Source organism: Ambystoma mexicanum, chromosome 1q (genome assembly GCF_040938575.1).
Source record: "Ambystoma mexicanum isolate Mex_15411 chromosome 1q, UKY_AmexF1_1, whole genome shotgun sequence".
In the NCBI taxonomy this organism is placed as follows: domain Eukaryota; kingdom Metazoa; phylum Chordata; class Amphibia; order Caudata; family Ambystomatidae; genus Ambystoma; species Ambystoma mexicanum.
In genome coordinates this window covers 459,492,900-459,510,929 of record NC_090922.1, presented here as the reverse complement: position 1 = coordinate 459,510,929, position 18,030 = coordinate 459,492,900, and the positions used below count along the sequence as shown (strand labels likewise).

At 45.4% G+C, this 18,030-nt stretch overlaps 1 protein-coding gene across 1 annotated transcript in view; it reads right to left on the bottom strand.

Annotated features, from left to right (window-relative positions):
* Positions 1–17,513, bottom strand: part of LOC138521464 (N-formyl peptide receptor 3-like) — an 89,398-nt gene extending 71,885 nt beyond the window's left edge. The window contains exon 1 of the mRNA XM_069634340.1: positions 17,380–17,513. The gene's annotated coding sequence lies outside the window, so the exon portion shown is untranslated. The remainder of the gene's footprint in view (positions 1–17,379) is intronic.
* Between the last annotated feature and the right edge of the window lie 517 nt (positions 17,514–18,030).

Genomic DNA, 18,030 nt, shown 5'->3' with positions numbered 1-18,030 from the left:
GCGATTTGCCCTGGGCACACACCGCACAGGTATTGACGTAGTCACACACGTCACGCTTCATCGTGGGCCACCAGCACCATCGTTTAAGGAGATCCAAAGTGCGTAGTTGTCCAGGGTGGCCGTTGATGGCAGCGTCGTGGGACCAGGTCAACGCTTGGTTCCGGGTCTCACTTGTGGGTAGAAGGAGTTTACCTCCCTGAACAAAGGGCAGCCCATCCTGTATGACCGGATCCCATTCTGCCACTGATTGCGGATACTGAGAGACCCATTGGCGAATAGATGACAACAAGGAAGGAGTTGGTGTGCACAGACAAATTACATGATTCTTTCCTAACAGAGTGTCCGGAAAACAAGGAAGAGTCTCCCCCCCAGGTGAACGGGACAGAGCATCGGCTTTCCCGTGACCAACTCCGGGCCTATGTTTGACCACAAAATCATATGCGGCAAAGAAAAGATGCCACCTAACCTGCCGACTGTTTGTGCATTTCAATGAAGCAAGGTCCTGGAGATTCTTATGGTCAGTATACACAGTGGTTTGATGTTTGGCACCTAAGAGGTGATGTCTCCAGACCTGTAGTGCATCCTTAATAGCCAGCAGTTCCTTTTCTGTAACCGTATAATGTGATTCAGTAGTCGTGAATTTGCGAGAATGGAACGCTACTGGATGCAAACGGTTGGTGGTGGGGCAGATCTGGGATAATACTGCACCTAAAGCATAAGAAGAGGCGTCTGCTTCGAGAATATACGGAAGGTCGGGGTCAGGGGGTTGCAATACCGGAGCGGTGGTGAACAGGGTTTTCAATAAATCAAAAGCAGCTTGTTGAGCCGTAGACCATACATAAGAAACAGAAGGGCTAGTGAGTGCCGTGAGTGGAGCCACAACCGAAGAAAACCCTGATATGAATCTCCGATAAAAGTTTGCGAATCCCAGAAATGACTGCAACTGTTTTAGATTTGTCGGGACCGGCCACTCGTCAATCGCCCGAACCTTGGTTTGATTCATAGAGAGTCCCTTGGGCGAGATGTGGAACCCCAGGAATTCAACTAGATTAGTGTGGAACAAACATTTCTCGGGTTTGGCATAAAGAGCGTTGTTCTGTAAACGCGACAATACTTCCCTGACATGTGTTATGTGTTCATCAAGGGAGGTGGAGAACACCAATATGTCGTCTAGATAAACAACCACATAAGTATTCAGGATATCATTGAAAACATCGTCCATGAAATGTTGAAAGGTAGCCGGGGCGTTACATAATCCAAAGGGCATGACCGTATACTCGAATAGACCTTGTCGTGAGCAGAAAGCAGTTTTCCATTCATCACCGTCACGTATGCGGATGAGATTGTAAGCCCCGCGAAGATCAAGTTTGGTGTAAATGGTAGCATGGGTGAGTTTGTCTAGTAAAGGAGTGATCAAAGGTATGGGATAACGGTTCTTCACCGTAACGGCATTTAGGCGCCTATAATCGACACAGGGACAGAGGTCCCCTTCTTTTTTCGGAACAAAGAATATAGGGCTTGCAGCCAGAGAAGTCGATGGACGAATATGCCCTAACCGTAAAGCCTGCTGGATATAGTCCTGCAAGGTTTGCTCTTCTACTTGCGTCAGAGAGTAGATACGACCCTTCGGGATAGATGCACCAGGAATCAGGTCGATAGGACAATCTTAAGATCGATGCGGGGGGAGACCTTCTGCAGATTTTTTGTCAAAAACCGCCAGGAAATCGTGGTAAACAGCAGGTATCCCACCCGTGACAGTCCCTACCGTGTGTGTATCATGATGATCGTTGTTGTCTCCTATAGCCATGGAATTGAGGCTACCCAGGATTCTCGCGGGACCGGAGAACTGGGGTGTTGCCAGTAGGCAATAGTGTTGACATGTTTCAGATTCGAACAAAACCTGATTTGTCCCCCAGTTGATGAGGGGATTGTGTAGTCTTAGCCAAGGAATGCCTAAAATCACTCCAAACTGAGGAGTGGCAATGAGGTCAAAGGATATCGTTTCTTTGTGGTTTTCCTGAACAATCAACTCTAATGGGGCTGTTTGTTGCCGAATCGGACCAGATGTAAGCGAAGAACCATCCACCGCCTGGACTGGTTCGGGACAGTTCTTCGCGACCAAAGGAAGGTTCAGTGAGCGGGCCAATGCTATGTCAATGAAGCAGCCTGTGGCACCTGAGTCTATCACTATTGACACTGCGTGAGAAACTGTGGCATGTTTCAAAATGGCTTGAACTATAATGGGACGTACAGGACCGAAGGTAGGTTCAGAGGTATTCCGGATAGTACTCGCTCCCACCTCTGATCTTAGGGGCGAGTCTTCTGAAAACCCGGATGTCTATTTTTTGGACGGCGGGGACACTCTTTTACAAAATGCCCAGGGAGACCGCAGTAAAAACAGGCATTGTCCGTACGCCTGCGTTCTCGTTCGACATGTGATATGGGGCTGCGGATCCCGCCTATCTGCATGGGTTCGGGAGTGACAGTGGCAGTGGATGGCAGAGATAGCGAGGAGGGACCGTCCCCGCGCCGCTCCATTCGTCTGGCATCGAGTTGTAACGTTAGATCTACCAGATCTGCATATACAGTGGGAAGCGTAGGTACAACAGACAAGGCATCTTTCATGACCCCGGATAAACCCCGGTAATATACCACAGCCTTTTTATTTTCCGGCCAGGAAGTTTCAGCAGACAACTGGTTGAACTTAGTGATGTACTCTATGAGGGTTGATCGACCCTGCGTGAGATCCAGGAGTTCCATGTCTCGGGACTGTGCTTTGTGTCTGGTGTCAAATACTTTTGCCATCTCTTGGGTCAGATACTCAAAATCATAAAGCGCAGGGTGATTGTTTTCCAACAATGGATTGGCCCATGTGGCGGCTACCCCGGATAAATGGGAGAGAAGAAAAGCTGCCTTCGACACGGGATCGGGGAAAGCCTGAGGACGACACATGAAATGTAGTTTGCAATGATTGATGAAAGTGCGATATTTCTTTGGGTCGCCCTGGTATCTTTCGGGAGCAGCCAAGGGAAAAGGGTTTTGTATCACCACCGGAGTGGCCGGGAAGGAAGGGGGTATGACAGGAGGACTGACTTCTTCAAATGCAGCTTCTGCAGGCAAGGGCTGACGTGCACTTAATACAGTGTCGAGGCGATGGTGTAATGCTGTGGTGGCTGCAGTCATGTCAGCGTGAAGTGTTGCGGTAGCGGTTGCCATATCGGCCCTGAGAGCTGTCACTGCCTGCATTAAAGCCGTCACGGGGTCCCCGGAGGAGGTATCCATTGCTGGACGACCAATAGGCTTCACAGTCTATTCTGATCCTGGTGTTCCACCTTGATGGTCGTGCAGCTATAGAATACCTCCGTCCCCAAGTATCGCTCGAGCAGATAAAGTATACTGCCCGAGCAATCTTTGAGGCCACAGGTGATGAGTGGCGTCGTCTGTTGGATACCGGGAACACCAGAAGGACCCCTGAGTGCTGTAAGGCAAAGGTTAGAATCAGATTTGCTTTCATCAATAATGGCAGTGTAAGCAATCAAGAATAACCAAAAGCTTACCCAGGGGATGATGGAAATGGTGGGAAACCTGAATAGACAACGAGGGAAGACCAACAGCAGGCTGGAAAGTACTGCAGTTCCTCCAACTCACACCTGAAGCCAGAACGTGATAGTCAAGAGTTTGTGGTTCACAAGTTCGCCAAAACAGAAGGATAATCCAAAGCAGAAACCCAAGTTCAGACGTAGGTCAAGAGTTCCAATGATCCAGAAGAATACGTCAAAGCCAAAGGGTGATCCAATATCAAATCCAAATAACGTTCCGTGGTCAAGATCCAGAAAAGAAGCAAGATGAACGAGGAGTAAAGCCGAACAGGTCTCTGGTTGAAACAGCTGTGAAGCACTGAGTGTTTCTCCTCGGTTCCTTTTAAAGGAAGTCATAATCACATGACTGATCACATGACGTACAGGAGCGTCACGTGAGGTTGGACGCCATCCATGATTGGTTGTCAAAAGTGGACGCCGGCGTTGGCTACAGACGATCCCGTGACTAGTCACGTGATCGCTCCCGTACGCGGGAGCTAGAGCCGGCGACCACGGTGCTGTCGGGCATGGATGAGGCGCCAGGGCAGACGCCAACATGGAAATGGGCGGAAAGAGGTGGTACTGCCCCTCTGTACATCCCGCCTGCCGTGTCTTCCCCGTTGTTGTGGGTGTTGGGTATGGGAACGGATGTTGCCGGGTAAATGTCGGGAGGACGTGACAATTATTTTAAAATGTGCGTGGGACACCCCTGCGACCCCTGCTCCCACAAATTATCCCCCCAAAAAATATCACCTATGGCATTCCCTACAACCATATATACGGTGATATTTTTAGTGGGGATAACATTACCTGATATCGATGGGGCATCCTTTAACAAAGTAAGAGCAAGAGTATGGGATGCACTAAGAGAAACTTTTCCAGATACACCAGATTTACAGTCTGCAATGCAGTGCACAGTGGGAGAAGAGGAGGATGCGTTGCCCTTCATTCTTCGGGTACAGAAGATGTGGAGGGCGGAGACGGGCATGGCTTGGGATCAATCAACCTCCCTGTACTATTTCATAATCAAAAGAGGGCTCCCGAAAGAAGTTCAGAAGGCTCTTCTTAAAGTAACTGGGATAGAAGCCAAGGGCTGGCCAGAAATACAGAGCATTATACTACACCATTGCAAAAGAATTAAAGAAAGAGAAAGGGAGGTAGCCCAAAAGAGACTGGCAGATGAGACAAAATTAATTCAGACGAAACTAGTGAAGGTTGCTGCCAGCAGAAAGAGAACGAGAGGAGGAGGAAGGGAAGATAGCTATACAAGCAAGGATGGCCGCAAATTGGGCTGGGAATGAACATGAACAGTGGAATGGTGAGGAACAATACAGAGGGCCACAATGGCAAGCAAAGAGCGCCCGTGGAGGAAGAAGTGGGTACAGAGGGTCCATGGAGGACAAGGTGCCACGGGAGGAGGACAAGGGGCGTGCTGGAACTGCGGGAGGTGGGGGCATTTTTCAAGAGAGTGTCGAAGCCGCCCTATGAACACCTACCAGAATGAACAACAGCATGGCCACCCCCACCCAGGAAGCCCACATAGTTTGCCTATGGGTGGCGGTAGGAGAGAAGAGCAACCCGATCCCAGGTACATAGACGATCACAGAGCACCTCCACAAAATGCACAACACCCACACCCCCGAGAACACATGGCCCCTGTTCACGGTAATCCCTTTGATACGACAGTGAATGGTGCCCCTGCGCCGTTCAGAGGAACAGCAGTGGTGTCAGACAATGTCTTTGACAATGGGAAGAACACGAGATATTCAGCATAGGACAGCCCACAGAGAGCACTTGCGTGTCCAGTACTATCAACGACCCTCGATGAGCTGAGGAACCACTGGATGGGGTTGACATAGGGAACAAACAGTTCATTTTTATGGTAGACTCAGGAGCGGAAAAATCGTGCCTACGAGAAGGCAGGTTTCCGCTGTCTAATCATAATATGGAGATGCAGGGGTTTTCTGGGGCGGTGGTCGAAGTTCCATACACAGAAGAATTGGAGGTAACAGTGGGGGGGAAACAGTGCGAGCAACCCTACTGTATTACGAAGACTCGCCCATAAATTTACTGGGGAGGGACCTTCTTAGCAAGCTCAATATGACTATATCATTCACAGAGAGAGGTATAGTGTGCTCAACTCCTGGGATATGTGCAAATCAAGCCATGCTAGTAATACACACACAAGCCACGGCACAGCAGGTGCGTGGAATACCTGTAGATCCAGATATGTTTATCCAAGGGTTAAAGGCCTTGGCGCGAGTTGTGCCTGAGATGAAACGCCAAGAATGGAGAGTGCCAACAGAATTTGTGTTTCGTCCCATAGCATGCCCTGAGATAATGCGAAGGTCGGTGGTGTCCCTAGACTTATATGGGTTGCAGGTATCATCACAAAGGATAGCAGTAATTGGACTAAACATACATGCATGTGAATTGCAGAGAGTGTTGTGCATAAATGCAAACATAGCCTTGCGAGATTTGTCTTACGAGGAGCTTTTTACTGACTCAGACAGCGATGGGGAAATAATAATGGAGATAGCAATTCCCTGTGACATAATGATCCAGAACAGACAAGTGCCAGTTATGGCCGTAGTGAGTGCACCACCAGCATTTTTCAAAGAAGACATGCAACATGTACCAGCAGACTTGAGGACAACTGGCCCTCATGACATGGGATTGTTGCGTGAGGTAACACCCGTAAAAATAAAACTCAAGGCAGGGGCATTATTGCCCCGGGTAAAACAGTATCCCCTGTCACGAGAGGCAGACAAAGGGATAAAAGAAACAATACACACCCTACTACAGCAAGGGATCATAGTACCTTCAAATTCTCCCTGTAATACTTGAATTTACCCTATCAAAAAGGCAAAGGGAGGGGCGTGGAGGATGATACAGGATCTATGCCCTCTCAATGACGTCATACAAAAAGAATTCCCACTTGTCCCGAATCCTGCATCAATCGTGTGCAGCATACCCAAAGATGTGTCATGTTTCACAGTGGTGGATCTGAAGAATGCATTTTTCTCAGTACCACTAGATCCAGAGTCGCAGTATCTGACAGCCTTTACCTTGGGGGGGAAAAGATATGAACACTGTATATTGCCTCAGGGATACTGTGAAAGCCCAAGTATATTTAACAGAATTTGACATGAAGATCTTGGAAACATTGACATAATTTGTGGAAAAAATGAGGATGAATGCAGACAGGATTTTGTACCACTATTGACATTATTGGCACACAAGGGCTAAAAAGTGGACAGGGAGAAATTACAATATTGTTTGACTGAGGTGTTGTATTTGGGCCAGCTGATATCAAAAGATGGCAAAAGAATAATATCCGACAGAGCAGCTGCAGTACGAGTTGTGAGAGAGCCTAAAACAGTGAAAGAGATGCAGACATTCTCGGCATGTGCAATGATTGCCGTGCCTGGATATCAGAATATGCTGGATACACATACCTCTCCTACAGGCCCTAAAAGAGGCACAAAGGGAAAATGTAGGAATACAATGGACGCAAGAAATGCACACTGCCTTCAACACATTGAAAGAACTGATGTCGACGGCACTTGTCCTAGCCACATCAGATTATGAGTGCAAATTTAATTTATTTTCGCATTGTGATGGGACACTCATAACAGCAGTACTGACACAAAAAAACATCATTGTGCCACAAGCCTTTGGCGTACTACAGTGATACACTAGATGCGGTAATGTAGGGACACTTCGCTTGCGAACAAGCTCTCGTAGCCGCAGCGTTCGCCATTGAAAAAAGTGCAACAATTGTAATGGGATGCTCAGTAACTTTATACGTGGAGCATTCACTGTTTGCTATACTCGAAAGGTCAAAAAGTACACTAACAACACAGAGAGCCACAGCCTATGAACTAATACTATCAAGTGTAAATATACACATAGTGAGGTGTAAAACAGTGAACCCAGCCAAATTTCTCTCAGAAGCATTTGCACAGTGGCAGATATGCAAATTCATGATTGTGCCAAGTACAGAGGGGAAGATGATGGTACACCCACAGCTAATGAAGATGCACCAACTGAAGGAGAAGTATATTTTAGAGATGGGTCAGCATCAATAAATTGTGAAACACGAGAGAAACCCGTAGGGGCGGCAGGGGTATGATTGGAGGAAGGAGAGTATGAAGTGATTGTCCAAAAATATAGCCCGCCCATTTCTCAGCACAAGCAGCCGAACTAGTGGTGCTAATTTAAGCGCTGCACACAGCGAAAGGAAGTGTTGTAACAATATACACTGACTACGCATACATAACCACAACAGTGCATGGGGGATTGGCCCGCTGGGGAAGGAGAGGATTTAGAAGAGCAGATGGGTCCCCTGTGCAGCATGCTGAATTACTTGCTGAATTAATAGAGGCATTAAAAGAGCCAACAGTTGTAGCATTCGTGAAATGCCAGGCCCACACGAACAAGCATGTCGTCATCTCATTAGGGAATGTGGCAGCAGATGCTGCTGCCAAAGAAGCGTCTTACCTAACTAAGGAAACACGAGGTGAGTACATTTTACAAAGACATGTGGAAGAAGAGCAAAGGGAAGGGTACAACGCCATGCCAGTTTCTCAGATATTAGAATTGCAGCAGGATGTGCCAGCTGAGGAAAAGGAACTATGGGAAAAAAGAGGGTGTAGTCAATCATCCACTAACCTTCTCTGGCGACAGAACAACACAGGTAAAGTAGTAATGACACAGAAACTACTAGAAATAGCATACCAGCAGCTTCACTTCCCAGCCCACAATGCCAAACAACATATTGCAGCAGACATTCAGGAAAACTAGTTTGTGACAGGCCTACAAGAACAGGTATCCAAAATGGTGATAGAGTGCACCACATGCCAAACATATAATTCAGGAATGACATTGAGAACACTACGAGCAACAATGCCTAAGCCAATTGGACCATTTCGAGAACTACACATAGATTATGCAGACATGGGAGAAAGATGTAACGGATCTCGATACATGATGGTGGTAGTATGCCCCCTTTCAAGGTGGGTGGAATCAGGCCCCTACGCCCACCCAGACGCAAAATGTGCAGCCAAGTTCCTAGTGAGGGAGGAGTTTTCCCACTGGGGAATATGCAATGTCATACGTTCTGACAATGGAACACATTTCGTCAATGGCTTGTTCAAAGCAGTGACAGCAATGCTGGGCATTACTCATAAATTATGCACGATTTAGCACCCACAATCGAATGGCGTTGTTGAGAAAATAAATGGACTCCTTAAAAGTAGGCTGTCAAAGAAGAAGAATTGGGTATATTGTTTACCATTGGCCCTATTTGTTTTGAGAAACCAACCCAGTAAGGACCACCACTTGTCCCCCCATGAAACAGAACACTCCCCATTATGAAGACTCAGATGCACACAGAAGTGGAACAGTGCTGGTCAAAGAGTTTCACGATTATTTGAGGCAACCTACAAAAGAAGCGCGCATTATTGCAAAACAGCTAGCACCCCCCTTCACACAAGAAACTGTGAGTGACACGGTAATGCCAGCCACAGATAGACCAAACTACCAGCTCATGCCAGGGGAGATGGTGTATGTGCAAAGCTTTGTACGTCGGTGGAATGCACCCAGATTCCATGGTCCATATCAAGTAGTGTATTGCACACCTACAGCAGTAAAGGTGAAGGGCCTGAGATATTGGGTCCATTTATCCGATGTAGGCAAAGCATATGACAGTGTAGGACAAAATGAAGAAGGAAACAGGTCAGAAGGAGAAACACAAACGTAGAAAGAGAAAAAAGACATAAGCATTAAGAGACATGAAACAAAGAAAGGAAGAAAAAATGTAAATGAAGATAATAAAATGAGGTGTACATTTTGTATTATAAATAATACATGTGAAGAAAGTAGATGCCAAAAATTAATTGCATTGCAATAGTAGTGATGATGGGGAGTGTCTCTCCCTCTCCCTTTCTTTCTTTCTCTCTCTCTCTCTCTCTCTCTCTCTCTCTCTCTCTCTCTCTCTCTCTCTCCCTCTCCCTCTCCCTCTCCCTCCCTCTCTTCTGTTCTCTCTTTCATATTGATGGTTTATATTGAATAAGGATGTTTACGAATAGAAACAAGAATATTGAATGGAACAAAATGTATATAAAGAAATGAGAGTAACAATTATTAAAAAAAAATGTATGCTTAACACGCTTGTATGTCTCATTCTGTAGGAGTAACCATGGTAACGGAGGGGTACCCGTTGTGAACAACAGTAGATTAGATAGTAATAGGAATGGAGGATTTAATTTAAGACAGTACTCATATGAGTGTGGATTATTTTTCTGTGCAGTAATTTTCTTTTCAATGTTGTTTGGCCTAGTGGTGTACTGGGCCATAGCATTCATATCTATCGATATAAATGAAGGGGGGGCAAACTTGGTAAAACAGGGCACCCACCTCATATGGGATGGGTTTAAATTGATCTGGGCACACGGGACCCAGAGAAATGGCTGACATCATGGCAATCACACAAGTAGTACTCCTGTGCCAGTAAATCCCACTGTCCAAATTAATGAATCTGAGTTCAGCATATATAATATGAATGACCCATACCCCTCTGAAATACCCTTTTTAAATGATGATCCCGATCCAACTGTATCATTTGTACCAGAGACAGCTGAGCAACACACACTATACCCTGAGGGTGTGAAACGCGGTGATGAAAATACTTTTGAGAGGTACATTGCCCTACATAACGAACAGGGGTCTGGGGGGTAGGCAGAACATTCCCAACCCAGCATGAAAGAAAAAAAAGCTCTGGGACGCCCGGGAAGGAATAAAAGGAGGAAAAGGGGGGCGGGACGGAAGAGATATGATGAGTTTAACGGGTTGGGACTGTACACAATTGAAGCTCCACAACACCCACACCAGTCTAACAAATGGTACGCAGACATGAGCACAACCGCAAAACAGACAACTAATGAGAGCTGCTATGTGTGCTCTCTGATACCCCATGCCTCAGGCACTCCTAAAGTGTTGTTACCACAAGAGTCACCTGTTGCAGAGGCACAGTGTCTCCTTCATCTTCAACTATGCAGAATAAAAATACTTTTCAAGCACACACTGTCTCATTTGAAATGCTGCAGAATGAAAAGACATGCTACGCGAAACCCTAAGGAGTTATATGCCTGAAAGAACCTTTTTTAGTGATCAAAAGAACATTATATTACAATAGGTGGCAGAATGAGCAAATAACATGCAAAGAAAAGGCACTACGAGGATTGTCAGATGAGAAATTACAATGGATCAAGAGAACATGCGCCCCAATATGGACTCAACACATCGTAAAGCTAACGTGGCTCACAGCCCTTGAAAAGCCCTTCAAATTGCAGAAGGAGATATCGTATGAGCTGTGCTTCCATGGAGAAGGAAAAGTGAACGTGGGCGCAAATAAGAACTGTAGCAAAACACTCATCATCCCAGACATGAAGAAAGGAACGGCTGCATTGATGGAAAATTACTGGGTTTGCGGCAAACAGGCATACCTGCACCTTCCACAGTCATGGAGGGGCACGTGCTCTCTGGCAACACTGCATTCCGCTCTGATGGTGATACCCCAAAGCCATATCCTAGGGGGGAAGGGACAGTCGACACTGAAAGATCCATAGCCCCTGCCAGCAAATGAAGCCACCCCTTTATACGCCCTATCCGAGGAAAAACTACAAAGCACAGTCTAGAGAAAAAGAAGGTTGTCAAACTATATCTCCAAAGCATGCTCCGAACATTTGGCACAGATTCCAGATTGGTTCCGACTGTTCAACTCAGCTGAAACGTTCTTTGCCTCCCTCGTTCCAAGCATCCAGGTGCGGGCCAATGCAAAATGGCTCCAGATAACCCGCTGGGAGCTAATCCAATTTGCCAATGACACAGAAGAAGGGTTTAATGTAATCAATGTGGAGCTAAGGGCTCTGTAGCTGATGACGATGCAGAACAGGTATGTTCTAGACCTGTTGACAGCCATGGAGGGAGGTGTTTGCTGAAAAATCAGGAGCACATGTTGCACTTTCGTACCTTCTACAGATGCAGACAATGGAACTCTTTCACATGTCATAGCAGCCGTGCACAACCTTGGTGAGCGTATGTAGGAAGAAGGAGGGGTGCAGCCCAGCACTTGGTTCGACAACATGTTTTCATGGGTACCTTCCTGGCTCGGAATGACTGTCAAATTATTAATACCCACCATCGTTTTCCTGCTCTTGATTTTTTGTATGTGCCAATTGGGTCGTAGGTGCTGCGCAAATGCTGTACCTAACAGTGCAATGATGATGGTGACAATGGGCAGTGCAAAAGGAGTGGTACAGATGACGCACAAGGCACAAGTACAAACAGGAGATGACTCAGAGCCAAAATATAGGCTGTTGGCCATATATACCAATGTGTACATTGTAGACAGGTTATATCACACAACAATAAAAGAGCCCCGTGAATTAGCATGGTATGATGAGGTATGGGTCGACCTGGAAGGGGATGGGGGTTGTATTTACATGACCTGCACCCCAGATGTGTATGCTAGGGCTGGGGAAAGCCTCAAGGCAATGTGCAGAGCATGGATGCCATGAAAGGGAACACCTGCATGGGATGAGGCAATAGCAGAGGAAGCAGAGCATAAAAGACTGGGTGAATTACAATATTCGTTACTTAAGTAATGAAAGGGGGGAATGTATGGGAGCAAAGGCCTTTTAGGCCCCCTCCCCTCCATTCCTACCCACTTGCATACAATGCACATCCCGCGGCTGCCCATGCACCCGTGGCCAGATGTGCCGTACAGCCGCGGAACGATACATATGGATGCCACGTCCAATCAGAGGGCCGATTACTGACTTCATTTTGCACTAAACTTTTACTCCATTTTGTATATGCTATAGCAGGCCTCATGGGGAAGCCAGCCTGCAGGCCTGCAGCTCTCCCCTGACACTGTGCATGGTAAGCTAGCTACTTCCCCCAACCTCCTCCCCTCTGTGTCCCTGCAGCAACCCTGTTCTCACAGGAGACTGGGCATGAACAGTTACAAGTTAAACACTGTATCTCTTGCCTTCCTCCTTCCATCACTGACCTGTGAATGACGGGGCAAGAGCTTGGGCCTGGAAAAATCAATTCATCTCCACAAACATGTCTCATCACTTGCAGACCCTACCCTTAAGATATATGTCATGGATAACCCCCCAAACTCACGACTGTCTGCCACTCTGTGTCACCCATAATGCTAATCCCCTCTGTAAAAGCTATAAATCCCCTCCTATGTTTGTGTATAAGGGGGCTGTTTCTATGAGATATAACAGACCGATCATTAATTAACGTGTCTAACTCAACTGCAATGAACATGATATTATGATCCATATGTCGAAGTCATATAATGTTGATTACACATCATTCCCCACCAAATATCCTCGCAAATGTATGAAATGTTAGGTGATCAGTTTGTTATGATGCAAAATGTATTATCCACATGCTCACTGGTTATTCACTGTGATGTACAATTGCAAAGGTATTCAAATGGTATAAGATTCTCATGTGTACAATATAAACAGCGAGGTCGCGAGGCTAATGTAAATAAAGCCATTGTGTAGCACGATGACCGTGGTAAATGCGAAGGCATAGCCCACAATGTAATTAGAGCATGCTTATTACTTGTTGTTAATGAAGTGGCAATAACATGTTTTTACCTTATTCCAATGGTTCGATTATAATCTCACTAATCAAACTGGGCCAAACTCAACAAGCCATGGGTTCTTCTCTCCCTTCTCCAGCAGCGCTGCGCACAACAGCATGCACTCAGCCCCCACCATTTCCCCACCTCCATGATGGTATTATGGCAAAAGGCCTTTGTTATACTGTTGTGATGTCTCTACCAACCTGCCTCACACTAATAGACTCCGTTTAAAGAAATAAAGGCTATACGCGACCTCACCCCAAAGCCTTTTGATGGACTAGTTGCATGCCCCTCATCTGTGTGCCATCCTAGCTCACCCCAGACTACTAACCCCATGTGTGACAATATATTCTCTTTATACTAACAAACAATACATCATTCTCTCATGGGATCTAAGGGAATGTTTGATGAATGTGTCAATGAAATATTGTGAATAAATTAGGCACCTGGACCCATGTAGTCTCACTTTTATCGTCCAGGTCAAACGTCTAGTGATATAATTCTTATATGTCAGAACCTATAGATAATGTTCAAGGTATGTGTGGCCATAAGGGCAAATGTCAGATAGTTTATATCTTCACGATTTGGACATCGCCTGGCCCTGCACCCCATCCAGATGAGCCCAGCTGACCTGCGTGCTCCACGAAATAACCAGTTCTATGCCAGCCAATCTGGGAGCACCACCCCTACAGCTTGGATACAGTCCTGTGCCCTACGTCCAATGACCACAATTCAATTTATCCCCTATAGCACACGTCATAGATGACATGATTTTGTGATATAATGTGCATTTTCTGATGTTTGGGCAGAGCGCTCTTGGAGTTTGTAGAGTTCTCTGCTGGCCCTATTTCGATTTTAGATAAACTTTACTTTTACTTTCACCCGCAATTTCTCTTGGTCTCATTCCCTCCTGGGGTATGTCCATTATTGACTCTCATTGGGGAGTTTTGACTGCATTTTGTGGTGACTCTCACTTTAATGTGTTTGAAATTTAGGCCTTTCCACTCCCCCTAGGAAAGTGAAATCTGGCTGTTTTTGCATTTGTGGTGTGAAAGTCAAATCTGTGTGATTCTGCAGTCATTCCTTGTCACCGTCTCCGTCTCTGCTTCTGCTTAAGCACTCCGTTGTGACCCTCCCCTCTAAGTGCAAGTGAACCTGTTCACCTGCACTTATTGCTTCCTTCTCCTCCCGCACGCCTTCCCCTTCATCCCTGTCCTGCACTTCTCGTCCTCCCCTTCTCCCTACATTTCTGTTACTGAACTTGCATGCTCCAAATTGTTTCACAACCTAGTAGGAATGTTATTGTTGTCTTTCCCTGTTCATCCCAACCTTCACGTCCCCTCCTCCCCCTCTCCACTCATTTCTGTTACTGCACTGGCATGCTCCGAATTATCTCACGACCTAGTAGGAACATTGTTTGTCTTTCCCTGTTCATCCCAACTTTCACTTACACTCCTCTCCATCTCCCCCATTTCTGTTACTGCACGTGCATGCTCTGAATTGCTTCACGGCTTCGTAGGATTGTTATTGTTTTGTCTTCCCAGTTCATCCCATCCTTCATCTCACCTCCCCCTCTCCTGTTTTCTTGTTACTGCACTTGCACAGTCTGAATCCCGCAAGACCTAGTAGGAAGATTATTATTTCGTCTTTTTCTCCCCTTCCTGCCCCTCCCTTGTCTTTATGTGCCTTGAAACACATTTAGCTGCATAGGTTCACTATTAATAATCAATAAATAAATAAATAAATAAAATACATTGAAAAACCAAAGAAATGTGCCAGTTATGGTAAGCAATATTGATTTTAAATTACAACCATAAAGTCCCTTTAACCAATTCTTTTTCAGTACATTTCATAGGTTTTTATTATTGCAACTGAACCGTAACGTTGCTTTAACAAAGTATTTCAGTCAATTTCAATGGTTTCTATAAGTGAAAATGTTTCATGATATTAAAGCACTGTATATAAGTTATTAATAATTCCGCTTTTAACTTATGAAAAGACTATAAACCTCCTTTAACAAACATATTTTATGCAGCGCATACTGATGTGTGTCATTTTCAGCAGCACATGCAGCACATGCTAGAGTCATGTTTGAATTGCCTGGGGTATGAGGCTGGACCATGACCCTGGCCCCACCAGGGGCGTCATTTCACCATAATGCCAGGGGTAGCGGAAGTGACATCACATGACCCTTGACCCCTCGTGACATCACAGGAAGTAATGTCATTTGACCCCACCCCGAAGTGATATCGCAGGATGCGATGGAACACGACCTTTCAACCGTTGACAAAACAGGAAGTGCTATCACATAGCATTGTACACTACAAAAAATATGGTTACGATATCACTATAATGTGATGTACATTTCATACAAGAATGGATCACCATATGTATCGTTAAGATCAGTGTGTATAGGTCCAGATTACCAAATTACTGTGAATGCAAGCAGACGTCCATGACCAAATGATAATGATGTGTTATTATAGAGCAACTACACTTAAGCGCTTTATATAGAAAAAATATGAACCCAATATCACCCAATATCACCCAACCTGTGTTGGTACTCATTTATCGACCTCAGAAGGATGAAAAGGCTAAGTTGAGGCAGAACAGACTAAATCAGTGACTTACCCCCTGAAGTAAGCCTGAAATAAACCTTTAATGAGTCTAGCAATTATTGTATAGAATTCCAGAAAGACACATTATTTGGTATTCCGAATCTTTCATATTTAGGGTCAGTGCTGAACGTGTTAGACTTGTGGCACTCCTGTTCTTATTTTTCTTCTTTTTTTTTAAGGGGCTTTAACAAGAAATCCAGTCACTCCAGAAGTAAAGAGCCGCATGGTGCTGGCCACAGCCCATGAGCTTGCATTACCAAAAAAAAAGAAAAAAAACGTGATTCTTCGTTTGTTTTTCTAGAGGTCGCAAGGTTGACCACAGAGGTCGCAAGGGAGACCTTAGGGGTCTTAGTTGCGACCTCTGGCGACCCCTAAATGACGTCCCTGGCCCCACCAAACATAACCCCACCCTCGGCTTTGCAAAATAATGAAAATCCCCAAGAGCGTGAATGGAGGCGTGACGTCTTCAGCACTTCCATTTACGGTCCCGGGGACTCGAAAATGAGCTCCTATATTCCCAACCGTACATACATGGGTATTTGAAAGACATGCTTTACTCGTTTGCTAACAGTAGCAATTGCTGCTAACGTTGAGAAGAATTTAAATACATAAAAACGGATAACCATAGTCACATTCTTGAACGAGGCATTGCTGTCCTTCGAATTTGAGAATAAATGGTCAGATAAACAGATTATGCAGCAGAAATTAGGGTTTTCTTTTTGCAGCAGCAGCATCTAGAAAAGTGCCCTTAATGCAAACAATGCACATATGAATGAGATAACGAAAATGGATTAATGTTCAAATATATGGTTGCCTCTGCATGTCTATTATTTCACTTAAGTGGAGAATAAAAAAAAAGCAATGTAATGATGTGTCTGCAGGGTTGAAGTGCAGTGTCTGTGGATGAGCCTCAGGTGTGGTGAGGGGGCTCTTACAAGTATTTCAGCACGAGCTCCTAATACTCCAGACTTTGCCCTGCCCATGACCTTGAAGCAGGTTCAGAGGTGCTTCCGCTCTTCTGTGTTTAGGGGCTAAGACATAAACAAGCACTGGAAAAGCCAATAGTTCGGGCTTTTGTGTGGACATATGACCCCCATTTACCAATCTCTACCATAATAGTTCTACATGGTCATAAGAGGCAACATTGTGCTAGTACATAGGCATATTATAGCAGTGAATTGCCAATGTCTACCTAATGCCTATACACGCACCTAAACTGTTGGGTTGGCCAATTGTGGCTTTAATTGAATCTACTTCAGTGCAGGGGACAGATGCAATGACACACATACTGTACGTGGTAAAGAACAGTCAATGGGTGGGTAAATAACCCGAAGGCCCTCTGTCCCTCCTGCAACTCATCTGTCTCTAATGTTCACTTTCCATGACAATAGTTATGGCGCTAACACTGTCTCTTAATAGCCAACATTAAACATGTCTATGTCACATGCAAGTCTGAATGCTGTCCTCATACTCGACATACTATTAAAAGGTGAGATTTGTTTTACTGTACCTCAGAGCTTCCAGTCTCTTCTATTGTAGTTCATTTGTTGTTGGTTTGGTAGCACTCCTGTCACGTGTTTGTCTGCAGAATCTTTGTGTTGCTGACTGAGAGTGGGTGGGCAGTTGCACTGTGTGGAGCCATGAGCTCAGCAGTACATTACTCTGAATGGTCGTTCTTATCCATTCCAGCTGAAGCCATTGGTGATTGGATTTCCCACTGAGATACTACGGGATATCTGATGTTTCACGTGCCCATAAATGATCACGCGTTTCAGCGTGAATCTGATAATACCGAGATGAAGTGCCCCATGATGAGAAAAATACACCAAACGCACATAGCCTGCAAAGAATAATAATTTAGTTGAATGAAAATAGAGTGACATATTGGCGAAAGAACGCATTTGACTTTGTACAAAATATGTTTGCACGTGTTAAGCAGTGGTCGAGGTGAGCAGGAACGGTCGGGAGGGGTATTCCACTACTTTAAATTTTTACTGCTAACATCTACTTTTTGCACCCATTTTCACCAATCCGGAACTGTTCTTTTCGATGGTAACACACACTTCTCCACTTTACCATTGGATATCAGTTACACCTTAAGTGAAATCTGTTTCAACTCAATTGGCTGTCAACCAGCATGACGCCAACCCTTGAAAAATGT